Here is a 24585-nt window from a genome sequence, read left to right as displayed (position 1 = left end):
CAGAGAGATGAGGGGCGCTGGTTGAGGGAGCAGTGAGGGAATCTGAGGAGGAGGTCATGGGGTGGGGGGGCTACAGAGAAATGAGAGGCACTAGTGAAGGATGGCAGTGAGGGAAGCCAAGGAGGAGGTCATGGGGTGGGGGAACTATAGAGAGATGAGGGGCACTAGTGGAGGGTGGCAGTGAAGGAATCTGATGAGGGGGTCATGGGGGGGGAACTACAGAGAGATGAGGGGCACTGGTGGAGGGTGGCAGGGAATCCGAGGAGGAGGTCATGGAGTGGGGGGAAATACGAAGCTATGAGGGGCGCTGGTGGAGGGTGGCAGTGAGGGAATCTGAGGAGGAGGTCATGGGGTGTGGGGGAGCTACAGAAAGATGGGGGACACTGGTGGAGGGTGGTAGTTAGGGAGTCTGAGGAGGAGGCCATGAGGGGGAGTGGCTATGGCGAGATGAAGGGTACTGTTGGAGGGTGGTAGTTAAGCTATCTACAGAGAAAGAGGTCAAAAAAGAGGTCAAAAAGACGTTTGCACCAGCAATAAAGCCGGCCCTGTCATGGCCTTTCTGTTTTCATTTTATTTAATTAACAGTCAGGTGATTAGGACAACTGTGGAGCATACTTTATCATGCATGATAATTATTTTTACTGCTATATTCAATATTTCAAGTTTGAAGGTGATGTTACTATTGTTTTTTACTGGGAATAGTGAAAGTGGAACTGAATGGTGGCTGATATGGGGCTAGGGCCCAAGGTCAGGTGTGAGATAAGGTGTGATGGAGAAGGGTGGTAGAAAAGTAGATAATCAAGCCTGTAAGAGAGTGAGCTGCAGAGTCAGAGGTCAGGTGGAGGTAGTAATGAAGAGGGTTTCTCCCTGAAGGCTCGCACAGAGGAAGCCCGGGTAGTGTCACTTGCTTGATACTCCCACCTTAGAAACTTCCTCTTCCCATCAAAGGGACATTGCATGGAAGAAAAGCAGTTTTTGAGAGTGATAACATTTAGAAAGAGACTTTGAAAAGAGTGCGTTTTACTGGGCCTTGTAAGAGTAAGGAGAGATAAAGGAGGGCCCAGAAGCAGGCCTGGCTAGATATATAAGCGATAAATCGGGCCAGCAGTGGCCCACCCGAATGTACCCTTGGCCCACCCAAATAAAAATTCCTGGAGCCGGGCCTACCTCCTGCCCCCAATTTTACCATTCCCCGTCCCACCCTTCGTGTTAGTTGGCACTAGCTTGGTTTTATTTTACCTTTGCCAATGCTTGATTACTTGCTTCACAAGCATTGGCTGCCGCTGCATGGCTCCCACGTGCTGGCCTCACACTTCGGAGCTGAGGAGACCCGTCCCCTGTTGCTGTAGACGCCTCGGTGCTGTTGCTCCACCCTGGTGTAGGCTGCCAGCTCCTCACCCTGCTCTTAAACCTCTTACTCGTCAGCTCACAGCCTCACATATACCGGGGCACATGAGCTGAGCTACCGGGAGCCGTTTGTGTTGGTCTTGGCGCTGTTCTGTGGTATTGCTTGCTATGCTGGAAGGAGAGAGGGCTCCTTCCTGTCCACCTCTAAACAGGTCCGGGGACTACAGAGAAAGGGGGCCGGGATTGACAACCCTTGTTGCATGTGACAATAAATGACCTAGTATTACATTCTCTCTATAATGGTGAGTTCAAATCAGAACATGCCAAATGTGGCCCTCAGGGTAAACGCACTGCTACTGGGCGCCAGAGACACACAAAAATCACTATTCGGCTCCCGGGCATCGGCTAAGCTTTATCCAAACAGTTCTGAAGTGCTGCTCACATGGTATTAAGAAGTCTTTTCTTGCACTTTTTCGTCGAACAGCACGTCACAGAGACCGGTCTGTGTGCAACCCATTAATAAAACAAATTGTACCTCTGCCAGTGGCATAGTGTTAACTTTTGTTGAAATAGTGCCAAGAAACACGCTTATGCTGTTTGTGAGTGCTATAAAACACATAAATTGTACCTATTTCAGCTGCACGCAAGTTACCAACTGAAGCGTGTTACAATAGCGCTTAATGGAAGGTCCTTGCTCTTCATCTGATGTGTGCATAAAATGAAAAGCATGTCACGCTTTGTTAGCACTGGAGTCGTAGAAGAATATGGAAGGATTTGCTGTCTTCGTCTTTCTTTTCTCATCTTGGTCTCTTCCAATCTTACTTTCATTAATCTTGCACTTAATTTACTAACTTTTCCTACTTATGCCTACTGCTGATTTTTGTTTCTACTCATATGTTGCATACTTCCTCTTACTGTGCTACGTAACCTCTTAATTTTACCTTTCTCTTACACCTCATATTTGTTCCCACTCTTACGTTTTATTATTCCAACATACTCTTGCTTCCACTTACAATTTATTACGCCTATTTCCTCCTGCTCTTACTCATTTCTCCTCTTACTCCTATTACGTCTTCTAACTGCTATTCTTACTTTTGCTACTGTATTTACCAATGCCCTTATTACCATTAACTTAGTCCTACCTACTCCTACTTGCACTCTTACTCCTGGATACTCCTACTTGAACCTACCTTCCACTACTTTTACATCTAAATACTTCAGCTCTTCTGCTTAGCCCTTCGAATGCCTATTCTTACTCATACTTGGGAGAGGAGTTGGCCTAACGGCTAGGGCGGTCGACCTCGAATCTGGGGAACTGGGTTCGAGTTTCAACAATGACGCTGAACATCCTGTGATTCTGGGTAAATCACTTAATCTACCTGTGCCTAACAAATATGAATGTGTCCTCATGTAACGCAACTGGTGCTCATGTAAAGCGCTATGATACCCGATACGGGTCAAGTTCGAGCTATATAAAACTCCATAAAATAAATAAAAATAAAAAAAATGAACAGGATCTGCTCGGTCGCATTGGAAGGTAAACAAGCATTTGCAATGCAATTGGTCTTGCATTTGTGAGAGTTAGAGCTATTGACATTGTAAAGGACAGTGTATTTTACCTATGTGTTTTCTGCTTGGAGTGGAGTGAATGTGTGTGGTGTCAAGTGGACATATGTGGTTTGGATTGGAATTGTTAGTTGTGGAATTGTATTGTGTGGATTGGATCTGTGTAGCGAAATAATGTAATTATGTGGATAGTAATTGTGTGGTATTGAGTGTACTGGAATTATGTGGAGTGGGATTGTGTGTCATGGAGTGGGATTGTGTGTCTTGGAATGAGATTATCTGGAATGGTATTTTGCGTTGTGGAGTAGTATGTAGTGGAGTTTACTTATGTGGTGTGCTGTTAAATATTATAGCATGATGTGGAATTTTGTGGTGTAGATTGGATGTATGTGGTGTGTTATGTAATTCTGTTGTTGGTTTGAATTATGTAGTTTGTTGTTGAATTATGTGGTGTGGAATGGAAATGTGTAGAGTTGAAATGTGTGACGTGGAAGTGTTCGCTGCTGGGTGAAAATTATGTTGAGTGGTATTATGAGGCATGGTGTGAAGTGTAGTTATGTGGAATGTTGCTACGTGACAGACTGGATTTATGTGGAGTGTATTTATGCAATATGGATGAGAGCATAATTATGTGGAGGTTAATTATGTGGTGCTGAGTGGTATTATGTGGAGTAATTATGTGTGATGAATTGTGTGGGGATGAATTGTGGAATTGTGACGTGTGGAATTATGTGGCATGGTGTGGTGTATAATTATGCGGAGTGGAATTATGTAGCATTTTGCAGAGTTGTATTTTGTGGAGGGTAATTCTGTGTTTTGGAGTTGCGTGTAAATATGTTGTGTGACGTATAATTATATAGGTTGAAGTGGAATTATATGTACTTGAATTGTGTAGTGTGGAGTGTAATTATGTGGTTTGGAGTGCTATTAAGTTGTGTGGAATGTTATTATGTGATGTGGAATTATGAGGTATGGAGTGAAGTAGAAATATATGTTTTTTCATATTTAGGATTGTAATTATGTGGTATGGAATGTAGGGTTAACTTATTTATAGTTGAATAGTGTGGCATGGAATTATGAGAGGTTCAAATGTGCTGAGTTTGGTAGAATTAGGTAGCGTGGATTTGAGCAAGCTGTGCACGCTAAGGCTTTTATGTCATGGGGTCTAAAGTTGACGATTGTCTATTTTTCTTTGTAAAAATAATTTGGGCTGTTTCTTTACCTTCCGGTACATTTCTGAACAATTTGTTTAGCTAAATTGTAATGTTGCTTTGTGTGCGTATGCAGGAAAGAACAAGTGTATGTGGAATGTTGCTACGTGGCATAGACTAGATTTATGTGGAGTGTATTTATGCAATATGGATGAGAGCATAATTATGTGGAGGTTAATTATGTGGTGCTGAGTGGTATTATGTGGAGTAATTATGTGTGATGAATTGTGTGGGGATGAATTGTGGAATTGTGAGACATGTGGAATTATGTGGCATGGTGTGGTGTATAATTGTGCGGAGTGGAATTATGTAGCATGTTGCAGAGTTGTATTTTGTGGAGGGTAATTCTGTGTTTTTAAGTTGAGTGTAAATATGTTGTGTGACGTATAATTATATAGGTTGAAGTGGAATTATGTATACTTAAATTTTGTTGTGTGGAGTGTAATTATGTGGTTTGGAGTGCTATTAAGTTGTGTGGAATGTTATTATGTGATGTGGACTTATGTGGTATGGAGTGAAGTAGAAATATGTTTTTTCATTTTTAGGATTGTAATTATGTGGCATGGAATGTAGGGTTAAATTATTTATAGTTGAATTGTGTGGCATGGAATTATGAGATGTTCAAATGTGCTGAGTTTGGTAGAATTAGGTAGCGTGGATTTGAGCAAGCTGTGCACGCTAAGGCTTTTATGTCATGGGGTCTAAAGTTGACGATTGTCTATTTTTCTTTGTAAAAATAATTTGGGCTGTTTCTTTACTTTCCGGTACATTTCTGAACAATTTGTTTAGCTAAATTGTAATGTTGCTTTGTGTGCGCATGCAGGGAAGAACGAGTGTATGCAAAAAATCATCCTATGTCTCAGTATTAACTTCCACACCTCTAAACAATAATCCCAATCCTAGAATGAGTTATCCGTTTGCTTTGCAACAGTTAGTAAAACAAGGAAGTGCTTTGCGAGTCTGTAAGTAGCAAAGGTTTTAAAGGGACTTGTTTTTGTGCAAAGTATTGCTTTTCCCAGTTCAAGGAACGGATAAAAAAATATCTTCAGATAATAATAGGGGTGACAGGATGGTGCGATAGCAGAATATTGATTTGGGTGGATCTGGCGAGGACTGCGGGCAGCAAGTGCTTGATACGCTATTTGCATAAGAAAATACTATATTTTTTTTCCGTTATCCTCCATTAGTTATTAGTAAGGAAGGGGGAAGAGAAGCGTTCACCGACAGCATTCCGTTAGTCTTAGGGACACAAAGAATGCTGTGGTCTGTGGTAGATGGCGCCCAGAAGGCATAAGTATATGTATCAGGAGCTGCCAAAGAAAGGAAGTGGAAATGCGCTTTAGACGTTGCTGGTGTTGATGGCTACTGTGCGGTTGCAGACTTCACTGGGCTGACAGTTGGTGGGGAAATGCTACGTTGTCATTGTAGGTTTAATTCATGAATCACTCATTCTCTCTGGTGTTTGTCCTTGGGGTTCTTGTTGACTGGTGCTACATATGGGATCTGGTTTGCCTTTGACAGCAGGTATGGTTTAGTGGGGTACATAGTGTAAATTAATGTTGGCGTGAGGAAACAAAAATCTGACCCTTTGTACATTTGATATTATTGTGTGCATCATGCAGAGGATGAAAAGTAGCAGGAACGGCTTTGATGCCGTATAGGCTAGCAGGAAGAAATGTTTTGAGGTGGTCAGTTGCAGAGATTGTTCAACATTTTTAAAACTTCCATAGTGGCATTGGGGAGGCCAGCAGCTGAAAGGCTCTGTCTTTACTGGTAGGCAGTGGTTAGATGGTGACCGGTCATCAGTCTTTTTGTGGGTGATGGACAGGGGAGCAGTAGGCGGCGGTCACAGGTTTGCAGTGACATCCGAGGGGTGATTTTAAAGGCGGGCAGAAAAGCATAATTGCGGGTTTCATAGGGGTGAGAGTAGAGTGTAATGGATGCGTTAGTAGCAGGCACGATGGAAGTGATCTGAGTTTGGAGGTGGTTAACTGAGCAGGCTTTGCTTGAAGGTGGCTCATCAAGTAGGAGGATGTGTTTGCTGGGCCGGCTGGAGGCAGTGTTATGTAACTTTGCTGGAGGGCGCAGCAGCATTTACTGATGTATGTAAATCGCTCGATGAGAGGGCGGATGTGACCAATAGAGGAACCAGAATCCTTTTTTTATGGCTGGGGTGAGCCCCTGCAGTATGGCGGGTCGCTGGCCTGAGGGCTCTTGACTGGCGAGGAGAATGGGGGGCCCCCTCCATGTACTTTGCAGGGGGGCCCCCTCAAGTTTCGTTACGCCACTGCCCGGCAACCAACAAGACTCCTGCTCCCACAACGACCACCACCCACACCAACCGCCTGCTCACCTGGACCAACATCAACGACGACAACACCATCAAGTTCATGAACACCATCCACTCCGGATCCCCGAAAGACCGCTGCCCACACCACATCTTCAACAAAGCCAGCAGCACCATCGCACCCCATCTCCGGAAAACCATCAACATCTCCTTCGAGACAGCGACCTTCCCGGAGAGCTGGAAGCACGCAGAGATCAATGCCTTACTCAAGAAACCCAAGGCGGACCCCAAGGACCTCAAGAACTTCCGACCCATCTCCCTGCTCCCGTTCCCGGCAAAGGTCATCGAAAAGGCCGTCAACAAACAACTGACCAGCTTCCTCGAAGAGAACAACATCCTGGACCCATCCCAGTCCGGGTTCCGCAACAACCACAGCACCGAAACTGCCCTCATCGCCACCACCGACGACATCAGGACCCTGCTTGACAATGAAGAAACCACGGCCCTCATCCTCCTGGACCTGTCAGCCGCCTTCGACACGGTCTGCCACCGCACACTAAGAACACGCCTCCACGATGCCGGAATCCAAGAGAAGACCTTGGACTGGACCCCTGGCCCCCGCGAACCCCACGACGCCCGCCTCCGCTATGGCTCCAGCACCCTCCACGCACTCAACCCCGGACGATCATGCACCTGCTGCCTGGCCGCCTGAAGCGCATCCAAGGACCCTTCTCCTGCTGGGACTGCAGCTTCACCAGCATCCGAACCGCCAACCCACCCACCAAAGAAGCTAACTTCCTCAGATGCATCCTGCTCAACACCCGCTCCGCCCGCAAACACGCCGTCGAACTCTGGGACCTACTCGACACCAACGCCCCAGACGTCGCCTTCCTGATGGAGACCTGGCTGAACCCCTCCTCGGAACCCGACATCGCCATAGCCATCCCGGAAGGCTACAAGATCACCCGCAAGGACTGCACCAACAGAGTAGGAGGAGGAATTGCCATCGGCCACAGAAACACTCTCAAAATCTTGACTGACACCGACGACACCCTCAGCACCGCTGAACACCTGCACTTCCAGATCCACACCGACCCCAACACCACCCTCAGAGGCACCCTCATCTAGAGACCCCCCGGACCCTGACCGCAGTTCAGCGACTCCATTGCCGACTTCATCAGCATACACGCCCTCGCCTCCATGGACTACATGCTCCTCGGGGACCTGAACGTCCATCTCGAGAACAACAACGACTCCAACTCCTCCACCTTGATCGCCAACCTCGCCAACCTCGGACTCAGACAACTCGATACAACACTCACCCACTCTGCCGGCCACACACTGGACCCCATCTTCTCAGCAAGCTCCCACGACTTCTTCAACCGCACCACCAAACTGCACTGGTCCGGCCACCGCTGCATCTACTTCACCTTCCGGAAACCCACCACACACCACCGCTCAAGAAATCCCCCAACACCCATACCAGCAAGAGAGCCAGCTGGTTCACGAAGACCTCCAGGCCTCCAAGCGAACCTGCCGAAAACTCGGAAAAAACTGGATCCGTGAACGAACACCAGAAAGCTACACAGCCCACAAGAACGCCACCCGCAGACACCACCACCTCATCAGATCCGCCAAAAGGACCTCCTTCAAAGACCGCCTAGACAACAACGCACACAACAGCAAAGAGCTCTTCAGCATCATGAAGGAACTCTCCAACCCCAGCTCCAACACCAATGACATCCCACCGTCACAAGACCTGTGTGACTCGCTGGCCACCTTCTTCCATCGCAAGATCACAGACATCCACGACAGCTTCGATGCCGTCACCCCCCCGGCAACCACCAAGACTCCTGCTCCCTCGATGACCACCACCCACACCAACCGCCTGCTCACCTGGACCAACATCAACGACGACAACACCATCAAGTTCATGAACACCATCCACTACGGATACCCGGAAGACCCCTGCCCACACCACATCTTCAACAAAGCCAGCAGCACCATCGCACCCCATCTCCGGAAAACCATCAACATCTCCTTCGAGACAGCGACCTTCCCGGAGAGCTGGAAGCACGCAGAGATCAATGCCTTACTCAAGAAACCCAAGGCAGACCCCAAGGACCTCAAGAACTTCCGACCCAACTCCCTGCTCCCGTTCCCGGCAAAGGTCATCGAAAAGGCCGTCAACAAACAACTGACCAGCTTCCTCGAAGAGAACAACATCCTGGACCCGTCCCAGTCCGGGTTCCGCAGCAACCACAGCACAGAAACTGCCCTCATCGCCACCACCGAAGACATCAGGACCCTGCTTGACAATGAAGAAACCACGGCCCTCATCCTCCTGGACCTGTCAGCCGCCTTCGACACGGTCTGCCACCGCACACTAAGAACACGCCTCCACGATGCCGGAATCCAAGAGAAGACCTTGGACTGGACCACCTCCTTCCTCTCCGGCAGAACTCAGAGCGTCCGCCTCTCCCCCTTCCGCTCCAAAGCCACCAAGATCATCTGCGGCATACCCCAAGGCTCATCCCTCAGCCCAACGATGTTCAACGTCTACATGGCACTTCTCGCCCACGTCGCACGACGGCACGACCTCAACCTCATCTCATACGTCGACAACACCCAGCTGATCCTCTCCCTCACCAAAGATCCCACATCGCCAAAACAACCTCCACGAAGGAATGAAAGCCGTCACCGACTGGACGAGAAACAGCCGACTGAAGCTGAACTCCGACAAGATGGAGATCCTCATCCTCGGACCCACCCCCTCGGCCTAGGACGACTTCTGGTGGCCGACCGCACTAGGAGCACCCCCTACACCCACCGACCACGCACGCAACCTAGGGGTCATCCTCAACTCCATGCTCTCCATGACGAAGCAGGTCAACGCCGTCTCTTCCTCCTGCTTCAACACCCTCCGCATGCTTCGCAGGATCTTCCAGTGGATCCCCACCGAAACCAGAAGGATGGTCACCCAAGCCCTCGTCAGCAGTAGACTGGACTACGGCAACGCACTCTACGCAGGAGCCCCGGCCAAACTCCTGAAACGGCTCCAATGCATTCAGAACGCCTCCGCACGCCTGATCCTCGACATCCCTTGCCGCAGCCACATCACACCCCACTTGAGAGACCAGCACTGGCTCCCCATCAACAAGAGGTTAACCTTCAAGCTCTTCACCCACGTACACAAGGCACTCCACGACACCGGACCAGCGTATCTCAACAGCCGACTTAGCCTCTACACCCCCACCCACCAGCTCCGATCCGCAGACCGCGCCCTCGCCACCGTCTCCCACATCCGAAGAGTGACCGCCGGCGGCAGATCATTCTCCCACCTCACCGCCAAGACATGGAACACCCTCCCAATCCGCCTACGGCAGACCGAAGACCTTCTGACCTTCAGAAAACTTCTCAAGACCTGGCTCTTCGAACAGTAGCAGCGTCCCCCCCCCCCCCCCCCAAGCGCCTTGAGACCTTCATGGGTATGTAGTGCACATTATAAATGCTATGATTGTTTGATTGATAGGCACTTGGTCTTCCATTCACATACATTCAGACCACTGGGGACGTACCGAAGGATAATGACCTTGGTATGATAGTATTTCTTGTTAGTTCAGAAACCCAAAGTTGAGACTCAGTTAAGGCTTCACTGAGTGCTGTTCTTCCAAAGGCACCCAAATGTGTGTGCTTGTAGTTCATTGCTAAGGGTAAGTGAAGAGAAGTAGTGCAAGAGTGTGCTAGAATTGAGCTACAACCAATCACATCAATTGTGTATGCATTGATGTGTGTCTGTCTTTACGAAGCACACTTCCTGTGCGTTTTAGGGATAGTAAACAAACTGAACAGCATTCCTAGTGCTGCATTTAATAGCATTTGGAAATGTACAGAAATCGCCCCCCAAGCGTGTGTTTCCAAACAGCAAGGAAGTCTTGTAAACCACTCCATGCGCGTGATTAATAACCAAGTTGTGACTCAAACGTGCTCCATGCGCGTGATCAATGATAAACAAGCAGTGTTTCAAACGCGCTCCATGCGCGTGATCAATTACAAACAAGGAAGGTTTCAAACGCGCTCCATGCGCGTGGTCAATTATAAACAAGAAGAGTTTCAAACATGCTCCATGCACATGTTTAATATTGGTTATTAGGTTTCTTAAACATGCTACAAAAAACCCTGCAAAACTGGTAGCCATCTTTAAATGCCCATAGATATCGGTATGCCTCATTTCTTGAATCCTCCAGAACTTATAAAGGCACCACTTAAGGGGTCCCCGGTGAGAAGAATGCTCTATTCTCCACAATCAACCTTACCATGAACAACTGATAATCACAAATAATCATGCTTCTACAATTTGCATACCTTTTTCTACCATACAATTTTTTAAGATTGGTCAGAAGCACCATCCACGACTCTACACACCTGTGGAGGTACCTTCCTGCAATAAACAATTGACACAAAACTGGAACCCTCTGGCCATAATGCCTTCACTATTAAATACCCCCCAAACACCAATTACTCAAAACCCATCAAGAAACTCTTATCTAAAACCCCTACTTCTGCGCCAGCAAGGGAACTCTAAATAATGACCTCATCTTTTATACTAAAAGGAGAGCCCAATGGAGAAATGTCTTATTCTCCATGTTGCACATCACCGGCATCAGGAAAATATCCCATCGACTTAGACTATCCATCTCTCCCTCTCCATTCTGCAGGGTGAACGTTACCATATCTATATACAATAATGGGAACATTCTTATACAGTCTCGAATGAAAATCTGATTTTACTCTACAAGATCTTCCCTACCCTTAAAACTGGGGTGTACAATACGATCTATCTTCCCTCCCAAAATCGCCCTAACAATCTTGATGAAGCACTCTCAACCTCTTTAATGCCCATGGCTACTCCCATTTCAATCAGCCTACATCCTGTCACAAGTGATTACTTCCCAACCCTCTCTACCACCACTCCCACTCCAGAGGCAGCATGTCAGACATGGCTGGAGAATCACTCTAGGACCAGCCCATCCATCGCATCGGCTCCTCCCCCACTACTAGAGCAAGCATAGATTCCTCCATCACTGAACTTTTCCCCCCACATATATTCCTTCTTGCTTCCCCGTGGCTCCCCAGCGAGGTCCCCCCAGGCACTCCCACAGCGCTCCACTATGCATGGAACACCCACTTATACAAACCTATATCTCCACACCAAACTAACCTTAGGTCACCCAGATCCACTGTCCACCCCACAATACTCCTCTCCAACCCTCCTCCCCCCACATCCAGTTATCCTCACGCATACCCTCAACAAGATCTTTCAGACTCACAAGCATGCCAGGCCCCCATTAACGACCTCTCCTCTCAGCATGACGTCTCTTATTGATTCTCCCCTCTCCTGGACCTCCCCCCCAAACCATAACTACCTGTAAACATGATTATTGGGAAATGTGATTCAACAAGATCGATCGTAGCCTACTATGCCATCTTAAGGATGATCTCCAGAGACTCATATCCATCACATCAGAACTATGGCTCACTCATAGACCAAATAGCACCATGATGACTAGAACCGCTTTCCACGCAGATACGCTTCCATTCCATGTCCCACACATATCCAATCTCGGAGTGAAAACTCCACCATTCCCCAATGCCTCCTCTTGCCCGAGGAGAGCGAGTGAAGATCTATCGGACATCTACAAACACCTCCTCTCTTACCAGACCGAGAAAAATACTAACAAGACTGGTCCGAATCAAATCCAAACCATCCAGGCTAACCCATTCAAAGAACCAGGCTACAATCACAGAGATGTAATAATGACAACCTGAAGCGCGTTAATATATCCCGGACAGCCTCTCATGGTACTAATAATCATCTAAAGTGCCTGCTCCTCATTTGCAGATCGGCAAATAAACATGCGTCTGATATTTACGACCTCATCCTCTCACATAAGTTTGATATAGTTATCCTCACGGAAATGTGGTTAAACAGCTCCTCTCATCCCATTACAGACCTACAAGTCCCCTAGTCACAGAATCATTCGACTAGATAGACCTAAGAAATCTGGTGGGAGAATAGCATGCATCTACCCCAACACCCTCTCAGTATTCCAGTCTGAAACAATCACACTAACTACATGTGAATATCTCTGCATCAATATCTCTTGAAACAATAAACCCAGTTGTAAACTACACGCCTGCTATCACCCTTCTGGCGATAACTCACCATTCATCGAACAGATCATGGAAGTCATCACAACTAACGATAACCCTCAAGAGCCCCAGATCTTCCTTGGAGATTTTAACCTCCACTGGAATGACCTGAACGACCAGTCAGTGAACGGCCTAAAGGCCTTCCTATCAAAGCATGAGTTGACCCAAATCTGTGACAGTCCAACTCATAACAAGGTTGAGACTTTGGACCTTATAATTTCAAAGACGGACAAAATCAACTTGGAGTTCATTAGCCCCTGTGACTGGACAGACCATTACTGCATCACCTTCCTCGTCAACTTAATAGTGATCCCGAAGAGAGTGCAAACGAAGAAAACACAACAATGGTAGGCATCTTCGTAATATAAACCACAACAAACTAGCCACTCTCTGCAACAACACCTTGACTCCACAGACCAACATGGATGATGTCAATGACCTGACAGACTTCTACAATACATCCATATTGGAAGTCATGGACTCAGTCGCTCCTCTTTAGAAAACAAATATACCCAATAAAGACTCTCAAACCTGGTTCAATGACAACTTGAACTCTGTAAGACGCAATCTAAGATCAGCAGAAAGAGCATGGTAATCCTCTCCCTCCTTGGAACTTCTAAAATGCTTAAGATCAATGAGGAACACATACAGAAGAATAAGACAAGCAAAAGCCAATTTCTTCAGATCACAGTTTGACCAAGCAATAGGCCCAAAAAACTATTCAAAATAGTCAAGCAGCAGTAACGCAACATATCAAATCAGACCCAGCACTCTCCCAAACTGTGAAGAACTGGCTTCCTTCTTCATAGAAAAAGCCACAAAGATTGACAATGAACTACAATTAGCGAAGGAACTACTACCGGCTGCCTCACTCAGTTTTTCACACACCATCCAGTATATTGAAGGGAGTGATCCATCCAGGCACCTCTCAAAAAACTTGGCACACTTTCTCATCAATCAATGAGAGTGACATCTACAACATTCTGTCATCACAGAACCCATCTAATCACTTCACTGACCCTCTGTGGAAATGTGCTTTTTAATGAGCACACCGGTGCAGGGGTCACCCTTCTCTGTCCACGGGTCCTTAAACCAACAAAATAGAGATTGGCACTGAAGCTGGAATTCAAATAACCAGTTTATTAATCACTCATGAGTTGGACTACGTCCACACAGCACTCTCAAGTGCTGCCTGAGGTAGTACATTGAAGTCACACAACACAGGCCTTATAAACAGCTTTTTCTGCACTGGTAAGCATGTGGATACAAATAGAAGGTACAGGCCTACACAGGAATAGTTACCGACAAACATGAGCAGATGGGAGATCACTTAGTCAGCAAAGTGGGAGGGGGAGCAGGAGTGCTTATGGCAGCAGTAAGAGTCAGGAAGTGAATTAAAATAGATAGCACAGGCAGGGAAAAAGATGAGCAGCAGAGGATGGGAGAATTACAAAGCCAACAAAATGGATGCCACAACCAAGATGGCATCAGCTTATGCTAACAGAAATTATTCCAGATTTCCACAGACGACCTTTTTAGCATATGCTGAAGACATCTTCCTATGCTTTTGAGGGAGTACGGAAGCCATTGTGCACATCTATCTGCATTAATTCAGTAATTTCTTGGTCCATTGCCTAGCGAGCATTTACATTTGTGACATTTAATTTAGTCGGTATACATGAGGTACAAGTAGAAATACATAGGGAACAGAGCATTGGGCCCCATTGAATACATAGGCAACAAGTGAAAAGAATAGCAAAAATTATACATAGGGCTGACAATAATTTCCAGCCCCATACAGTAAACATGTTCCATAGCCACCCAGTCAAAGTCCATGTCCCTAAATCCTGGTGGATTTCAGTGGCTATTTTGTGCATCTTGGAAATTGCATCAACACCAGAAGGAGCGTGGTCAGGTATATAAACGCAGCAGCTACTTTCGATGATGCAACATGCTCCACCACGGTCAGCCAGGATGACATCAAGGACCATCCTATTTTGGAGTGTCACAATTCTCGCAATTTGTAGTTCTTCTGTGATATTTCCAAGCGCCATTGCTGTATGATTGGTTACAGCCTCTACAACACGTGTCAAGCGTCGGATCTTTCTGCTGTTTAAGGCCGCACCAACAAAGAAGAATAGTCCGAAATTAAAGTCAATATACTGCTGTAGTGCAGTATCAGTTTGATCCACCTCATCTTTGTTTCTTGTCCTCTTGAATCGACTCTTAGAAATGTCATTATACAGTTTATAGTCTTTATAGCAGGATGCAGGTGCCAAAAACACAGGTGAAAGCAAAAGGGACACGTAGCAGATGCCGGACCAACCAATAGGTAGATGATAATAACCTTTACTTCCGCAAATGAAATAGGTGTTGTGTGAGGACAAAAAACTGCTATTGCTCATTCCAGTAATATTTAACAACAAAGTACAGTCACGTTTTCCCACAGGAATATTGCCAATACTGCTCACACAGGAATCCGCTCGAGCTCTAGTAACAACAGTAATAACAGTAATAACAATAACAGTAATAATAATAGTAGTAACAGGAGGCCCATTTCCCTTGATGGTTCGAATGTTGGGGAAAACATAGTGTGTGGAGGAATTTCCTCGACGATACTTCTCCATTTCCCATACAGTTTCTTTGGCTTGTGGGTCCCCATCTTCATTGGGGTCACAGACTTTGTTCATTAGAGGCATATAGAAGTTTGAACCAAGCTGGGCATGAATCATTGTGAGAGAATGGCAGCCGTGACAATGGTATTCCTTTTATGTTCTGATGAGGAGGAATCTTGTCACAAACCCAACAGTTAGTAGCATTGCTTAGCTGGTGTGTCTGATGCAACATTTGAAGAAATGCACTGTTTCTCAGATTTTGCCGGTATCCCTTTTCATGTTGCGGCAAATCAAAATGATGTGCTTTTTGCAGCATATGATGTAACAATAATGTTAGGTAAGGATGCTCCAGGCATTACTTCCTCCACTACCCACATTACAGTAGCGATGATGGCAGTAGAGAAAGTCAGACCAAGGATGTAGATTCTACAGCCGTTGCACGTTGTCACAGCGATCTCCTTCTTCTTAGGCGAGGTCATTTTCATCGGCAAACAACAAAACAGATGGTGCCCTAAGGTCCTGGGCAGGCGTTGGCTTCTTCACTAACGTTGAGACGAATAGTCACTAAAAGACTACCCCCCTTTGTAGTCAGTCTTTAACCACCAAGGACAGTGGCTCAAACAGTCTCTTTCTGCGATGAAATGTCTTTCTTCCTGGATCAAAGCAGATATCTAGATGTCCCAGGGATCGTGTGGTCCGGGAACACTTCCTCAGGTCTTTAAGGTGACCCAGCTTGTCCTCTCTCGATGACCAAAATGTCGCAATGGCCTGTCAGCACAGCAGGGCTGACGAAGGAAGAGCTTCCTGTACCTGCTGATAAATAGAAGACAAGCTGTCAGTTAACTGGGACAAATAGTCACTCATCAACATGTCTGCGGTACCTAATACTGGTGCAAAACAAAGAGCTTGGCGTAACTGTTGGAAGGCGCTCTGGCACTCACTAGTCCATGGGAGGGGCATCGAAGTGTCTTTAGTCAAAAGGGCCAACAAGGGTTTAATAATGTACGAAAAACTAGGGATCCACTGCCTACAGAAAGAAGTAAGGCCAATCAATGCATGGACGTCCTTCTGAGTACGGGGCACAGGTGTGTCTAAAATGGTCAGAATGTGATCTGGTGTGAGTGCACGTCCCTCCTTAGACAGGAAGTGACCAAAATAGGTAACCTGATGTCTACAAAATTGCAATTTCTTCCGAGAGACTTTGTGATGATGAGAAGCAAGAAATGATCATAATTAGGGCTCCCGGTTTTATGGTATTTATTGTTTTGCCATTTCCGTCTGTATTTATCCATATTTATTTTTTGGGCATTTTATCTGTATTTATCCACATTTATTTTTGCCACAAGCAGAAGGCAACGCTGCAGCTAACTTTTACCACATTTATTTAAATTGACAATGCACACATGCATTCAGTTGTTATTGGTCAACACAATACATTCATCGGAAAACTTTGCCATTCGCAGAATGTCCCAAGTACGCTTAAAAGTGCTATCACAATCCATTTGTCACAGAGCCTTGCAGTTTCTGTCATCGGCACAGAGTGCTACATCCTCTTCCCCACTGAACACCAACCTGCCCCACTGAGAGAAACTCACACTCCCTTCAGCTACAACCCAATTGTTTCCCGCTATAAACACCTTGAAGCAACTCAATTCAAACTATGCACTAGAGAAGAGTAATTTGCTGCCTGAAAAAAGTAACAACATTCTGGCAAAATTAAACACTCATAGGGAATACAACTGAAAGCTTTTACACTCATTATTCAGAAAGCTAAGGACATGAAAAGAAAAGTAGCGCTTGACTGGCAAACTCTGTAAGGTGGCGCTATTGTGTTTGGGTGTGAATAAAACCAATCTGGGCACTTTGCAACTACTCTGTCTTGTTTTATTTAGTTATGTGTTTATTGTTCGTATTTTAAAACCTTTTTTCTCTCCTCCTGAGGATGTGTTTTTGGAATAGAAAAATGTCAGAAAACGACTTTTGTAAGACAAGTGTCCGCTTTATTTGGATCCATTTCACTGGGGAACAAATGACAGAAAGGAGAGGAAAGAACAGTCATGGTTTTCTGCAAGTGAGGAGGAGCACGACAAAGAGAGGGAGGAAGAGGAAGAAAGAGGGGGGGCAGCAGAATTGGACACTGTCCTGGTCTTGACCGGGCAAGAAGGAAAAGACAATAATGGTTATGGGCTATGCAGTCCGGTTACAAACTCTGCAAATAAATGTTTCTGAGTCTCACTTACACCCTCTTCACTGTGTGTGTCTGACTGAGCCCTGCCTTCCAGTGCAGCCCAGGCTGAAAATACAATGATTGGGTTTCTTCACGCCGCTGCCCACTCCCCCCTGTCCACCACAGGCGTGTCTGCGAGAGAGTGAGAGCGCAGCCCGAGCCAAGGGAAGGGAGGGCGGCTGAGAGAGTGATTCACCTTGCGGAGGTGGGGTGCTGAGAACAATGCAGGCCTCCTGGCGCTGGCAGCCGCAGATCGTCCGGGAGCTCAGGGCACCGCGCCCCCTGCCACGACCCCCCCATTGTGCAGGCACTTACTGGGCGCGAAAACAATGAACAGGAGTAGCAGGCATTGTGAGGGTGAGACAGAGGGAGGGGGGCTACACACAACACAATCCGACGAGCTGAACAGGACAAACAGCAGCGCTAGAGTGAATTATTTAGAAGTGGTCCCTGTGATTAAAATCGAATCTATGTGCCTCGGGCTCCGCTCTATGCGCTACCTATTGCTACATAGAGAAGGGGGTGGTGCTGCATAAATTACTGTGCTTGTGTTGTTTCAGCTGGCCGATCAGTGTTGGGTTTTCACTCTCAAATTTCCAGCAAAACTGAAGCTGGTGTTTCGCGTTCCTGAAGGCAGCCACAGCCCAAGAATCAGCAAGAGGGCGTGGCGAGGCAACTCTGCTGGAGCGCAGTAGCACGGCAAAATGTGCTAGTATTTTCCAGTTTTTACATATAAATACAGACAAAGGAAAACTTGTTTTCCGTCTGTATTTATATGTAAAAATCAGTTTAAATGGAAAACCGGGAGCCCTAATCATAATGACAGTGTTCCCGCTTTAGACTGTTCAGGGGTATCGGCAGCCAACATGATGTCATCGACATATTGAATAAGAGCCACCCCTTTCGGCACAGGAAAAGAATCAAGCTGCCTTTTTAATGCTTGACTATAAATGCTAGGACTCTCTGTATACCTTTGTGGAGCTCTACAGAATCTGTATGATCTATTACTCAAAGTGAAGCCGAACAAATAACGGCTATCAGGCTGAATAGGTATTGAAAAAAAAGCATTTTTCAAATCAATTACACTAAGGTGCCGATTCCGATCCTGTAAAACCCAGGTACGAATGGTCGTACAGAGCGTATTCTCCGTGCGACTCGTACCCGGGAAAACCACCTTACAAACCCGCAAGTACGATTCGTACAGAAATGCCATTTCCGTACGAGTCGTACAAAACACCGACCGGCTAAAAAATACCCACAATTCCGATCTGGGACATCGCATACATGACGTCCGGACGGAGTCAGGCAGCGTTTTACGGACCAGCAAGTACAATTCATGCCTACGTTACTCCGCAGGCAGCATTTTTTACGGGAGCCAAAAACTGACGTGAAATTGAGGACGACGCGAACAAGGAGCACCGGTACGCGACGGACAGCCATGGACCCAATCCTACGTGTCATCCCGGCCCTCCTAGCCTACGGCCTGGTGCACCAAAACCGACGCAGACGCCGCAGAAGGTCAGAAAAACACCCAGGGGCTAAGGGGTGGGGGGCGAGGGGCAGGAAATATAACCCCCCCCAAGTTAAAACATATATATCCTGCACATAACTTACCCCCATGGTCTGGTCACTTCGGGGGGCGTGTCCACCAATCCCACGTACCGCCACAACGGAAGTGCATGTGGAAGCGTACCAGTCACCACTACAATGGTGGTACGGCCCGTACCCACGCTCTGGGGGGTGTGGGTACGCGCCGTACCACCATTGTAGTGGTGATGGAGGTGTACGCGCCGTACCCACGCTGTGGGGGTGTGGGTACGGGCCATACCACCAGTGGAGTGGTGATGGAGGGGTACGCGCCGTACCCACGCTTTGAGGGCGTGGGTATGGCACGTACCCCTCCATCACCACTCCACTGGTGGTACGACCCGTACCCACACCCCCACAGCGTGGGTACGGCGCGTACACCTCCATCACCACCCCAATGGGGGTACGGCCCTTACCCATGCCCCCACAGCGTGGGTACGGCGCGTACACCTCCATCACCACCCCAATGGTGGTACAGCCCGTACCCACGCCCCCCAGAGCGTGGGTACGGCCGGTACCACCATTGTAGTGGTGATGGAGGTGTACGCGCCGTACCCATGCTGTGGGGGCGTGGGTACGGGCCGTACCACCATTGTAGTGGTGATGGAGGGGTATGCGCCGTACCCACACCCTCACAGCGTGAGTACGGCGCGTACCCCTCCATCACCATTCCACTGGTGGTACGGCCCGTACCCACGCCCCCACAGCGTGGGTACGGCACGTACACCTCCATCACCACCCCAATGGTGGTATGGCCCATACCCACGCCCCCACAGCGTGGGTACGGCGCGTACACCCTCCATCACCATTCCACCATTCCACTCCATGAATGCGGGGTTAGGGTCCGTCCCACCTGTACCCCTACGGCACCAGTACAGAATGGATACAAGGTGTACACACGCCACGAATGTTGGCATAGGGCCTGTTGTAGCATATAAGCAGTATATTGGTGTGTGTGTATGCACAGGACAGCAGTGTACTGTACCAAGGGGGCGGGTGGGTGGGTGGCTGGCTGCAGAGGACTCCCAGCAGTGGACAGAGACATGGGGGAGGGTGCATATCACTCCCAGGAGTGCCCAGACATATGAGGGGTGGGTGCAGAGGCATCCCAGCAGTGCCCAGACATATGAGTGGTGGGTGCATATCACTCCCAGCAGTGCCCAGACATATGAGGGGTGGGTGCAGAGGACTCCCAGCAGTGCCCAGACATATGAGGGGTGGGTGCATATCACTCCCAGCAGTGCCCAGACATATGAGGGGTGGGTGCAGAGGCCTCCCAGCAGTGCCCAGACATATGAGGGGTGGGTGCAGAGGCCTCCCAGCAGTGCTTAGACATATGAGGGGTGGGTGCCGAGGACTCCCAGCAGTGCCCAGACATATGAGGGGTGGGTGCATATCACTCCCAGCAGTGCCCAGACATATGAGGGGTGGGTGCAGAGGACTCCCAGCAGTGCCCAGACATATGAGGGGTGGGTGCAGAGGCCTCCCAGCAGTGCCCAGACATATGAGGGGTGGGTGCAGAGGACTCCCAGCAGTGCCCAGACATATGAGGGGTGGGTGCAGAGGACTCCCAGCAGTGCCCAGACATATGAGGGGTGGGTGCATATCACTCCCAGCAGTGCCCAGACATATGAGGAGTGGGTGCATCATCCTCAGATGACCACAACTCCATGGGTCCATGAACGCATCCCCAATGTGTGACTATGTTGAGAGTGCCATATCAACACATCACTGACAGCAGTGTCCCACTCCCATGAGGATGGATGTCATTCCCCCACTGCATGACACACCACATGTGGGTGCGATGACAAATGACACATGCATACCCACCCCTTGCGGAGACTGCACAATACACACACTGAGATCATGTCACAAGACTGTATAGTCATGTGAAACCCACTAAACTAAGAGAGCCAAAGGGAACACACACTGTCACGCACATTCCAGGACTGATAGGAATGTACAGGTGCTGGCACAGCCACCAAGTTGTTGTCTCCCATGGAAGGAATAGGGTGGACCACCCACAGATACAATGCCCACAATTGTCAGTCAGGTGACCAAATACCCTGCAGAACAAGTACAATATGTCTGCTAGGCTGGGAGTACACACATGCATAGTGTGGAAAAGGGACCATATCCCCATGGAGGCATGGCAACATACTCTATACACAAGTACAGTGACTACCAAGGATGGCACAGACGATGCAGCCGGACACATTGCTGAGCTGGCATGGACATAGTTGAAGGGATCCATCAGCCACCAAGGGAATGTAGACACAGGTCAGCACAACAATGGTGCAACTCCCTGCAGGGAAGATGTCAGGTGCCACAGAGGAAGGAACACTCCTTGGGACAATGTCTCAAAACACAAAGAGCATACACGACCAAAGATTCATTGCAGAGACTTTGTGATGCCATGCAGATACCAGGGTCCACCCCATGAGCAGCAGACTACTACATTTCCCAGATACCCAACACATGATCACCACCCCAACTCATGGAGCATCAGCACCAACATCAATACCTGAAAAGCAATTGTGTGCAAAGTAAAACAAAATGCTTTATTCAGCACGAAAACAAAAAGTAGAAAAGGACACTATTTACAAAGGCCATAGGCCAGTCCAGACACGAAGTCCTGGGGGGACACATGGCCATGCGTCTCCCCTAGCTTGCCTGCACATCAGATACCTCTGGTTGATCGACTGGGGTGGGGGCATCATGTGGGGAAGGACCAGGCACCGCAGGGACAGGAGGGGGTAGGGCAGGTGTTGGGGGTGCAGGGACGGACGACTCCACCACAGGGGGTGGGGCAGCGCCAAAGGTGGAGGTCAGTACTGCGCTGCACACGTCCGCAAGATCTTGCAGCGTCTCCCCTGCACCCGAAGGAACCACAGGCCTCAAGGAGGGGGGGGGGGGAGGTCGGAGGGATGGGTTGCAGTGCTACTGGGGGAGGTGGTGGACAGGGGGGGGGACTCTACTCCCCTATCCGTGGAGTGCCTTGCCCGTTTGTGCGCAGGTGAAACAGTGGGGCTGAGGCCCAGCACAGCCAAGTAGGTTTCCTTCTCAGACTGTGGGGCAGGGGAGCCGAGGGGAGTGACATTGGAGGGACTGGGGAGTGAGGCATGCGGACTCCTACTTTGGCTGCGTGTCCGCCTGTGTGCCCTAGACCCAGTGGGTGTGCCTTCTTCCCCCTGAGTGTGCGTGACAGGAGGTGTGCGCTTGCCCTTCCCTGTTGGTGTGCTGCCTGTGTCTGGTGTGGTGCCTGCCTGGGAAGGTGTGTGTGTGCTTGGGACAGGAATGGGAGTGGGAAGTGCGGATGGCGCAGGGGTAGGTGGGGGGACGGAGCGCTGCAGGAGACTCACTGCTGCCGTCAGTGACGAGTCCATGGACCTCAGCAACATCCGTTGGTCAGACATCGCTGATGACATGCCCTCCATGTACGACACCATCTGTGTCAGCAGTCTGGTGTGGCCATGGAGGACAGTCAGGATCGATGTCTGCCCAACCTGCAACTGCCGCTGAATGTCCACAGACTCGGCAGTGAGGGCAGCAGGGGAGACAGGTGCAGGAGGTGCGGTGCCTGGCACGAAGGAGACACGTTGTTGCCCTACATGGACGGAAGGGACCCGAGCAAGTGGGAGGGCGGTGATGGGAATGGAGGGGGCGGTGACAGTTGCAGTGCTGCTGCCAGCTGTTGGAGCAGCCTCCGCCCCCTCAGGGAGTTCAGCCTCGGACCCGTCTGCGTCGTAGTCGGTGGTGGTACTATCCAGGTCCTCCGCCGCACTCCCCTCGCCCTCCGTGCCACTTGATGCTGCCGACTCGCCAGGTGAAGTGGCACTGGTGCTGGATCCCACCTCCACGTCCGTGCAGGTGTCTCCCTCGGTGTCCCCCGATGATGCTGTGGGCAAGGTGAAGAGACAGGAAATAATCAGTCACCTGTGTACATCTGACACATGAGTCCAAACTAAATAGGTCACAGTGCATATCATGAAAAGCATCATGAGGAACATCTAGAATACCCAGCACATATGTAAGCCCTGCACTCCCCAGTTGGTTCACCCAACATGCCCCCTGAAATAATGAAAATCAGGACACCACAGCAAATAACTGGAAATCCAATTATACAGAGAAGCTAGTGTCTGTGAACAGTGGAGCACAGGCAGACCATGACGGCATGCCACCTCCTGGTCACTGTGAACGAAATAGTATTGGTGCACCCAATGCCAAATAACAGACGCCAATGCTAAAGGGGTCCCCACACTCATAGACCTGTGAGTACTGTAGAAAAGCAAATGTAATACTATCTGATCCATTGGGAAGCACAAAACTTTACACAATTGACATATTTGGAATGTGTGAATGTCCCACCTGTGGAACAGAACACACATGTGCATGAATATCAGAAGTCACACAAGGAGGTGCACACAAAACTACATTTACACAGTCATAGTATGAGCTGCCCGCATAATGGCAAGAAGCCAATGTTAAGAAGAAATGTGGTATCAGGAAGTACACATACATGGCACCACGGTGGTCGGGATGACTTGACACCGGTAAGTTGCCTTCAGCAACAACCAAGGACTAACCCAAATGCTAACACACTGTGGGAACATGGATATGTATAAATCCTAAACAACTTTTGGCCTGAAATGTGCCCATGTTCAAATTGTGCCAGCGTGTACCACAAAAGTGTAAAAGTGGTACTTGTGCACTCCCTTGGGAGACCTCTGTCATGCATGCACATCATTGTCCTTCACAAAAATCAAAGTGAAGCATATAAACTATTGGGACATGTTGACAAGTGTAGTGAGTGCCAGTGCACATGCCGTCTTGAATAACAACTTAAAACATGCCACCTGTCCCCAGCACTGGAAGGATGATTCTCCCCCTAGACTGTCTCCTTGGAAGAAGGCGTTGGACCGCTGTATGATTGCGGAAATCGCGGTCTTTCAGGCCCGGGGGTGCCCAGCGAAACACGGGAAAATTTGGTCCAGATGGGCTACATATAGAGGTATAGACCTGGCGTTGTTGGAACAGCCCGACTGGGGAGACCCCATAGAAAGATTGCTGAGAACCACGTAGCACAACTCGATCCAGGAGGTGTCTAAACCCTACAGTACTGTGGTAATTGTCATGTTGTGTAATGAGGAAGCAGCAGGTGTGGGCATGAGTTGGGAGGGGAGGGGGTGGGTTGGGTTGGGGGTCTGATGTTTGCATACCGGGGAAGTGGGAGGAAATTGCAGAAAAGGGGCTTATGTGTTCCACTCTATTACGAAGTCGCCTTTCTTGATTGACCATTGCACTGTACAAAACAATAAAATTTGTTGTTAAAAAAAAAAAAAAACATGCCACCTGTCACATGGCCATCCGTACAATGATGACACAGTTGGCAACACATCTGACACACTATCTGTCATGTGGAGTGGCACACATGTCCAGACACAGGACAATGCATTAGCAAATGGCCCTGAAATTGTGTTGGAATAAGGAGCACCTGCACTGAGGAGACACCCTGATGTGAACGAAGAATGT

This window comes from Triturus cristatus, chromosome 9, assembly GCF_964204655.1.
Source record: "Triturus cristatus chromosome 9, aTriCri1.1, whole genome shotgun sequence".
Taxonomy (NCBI): domain Eukaryota; kingdom Metazoa; phylum Chordata; class Amphibia; order Caudata; family Salamandridae; genus Triturus; species Triturus cristatus.
This window is presented reverse-complemented; position numbering follows the sequence as displayed.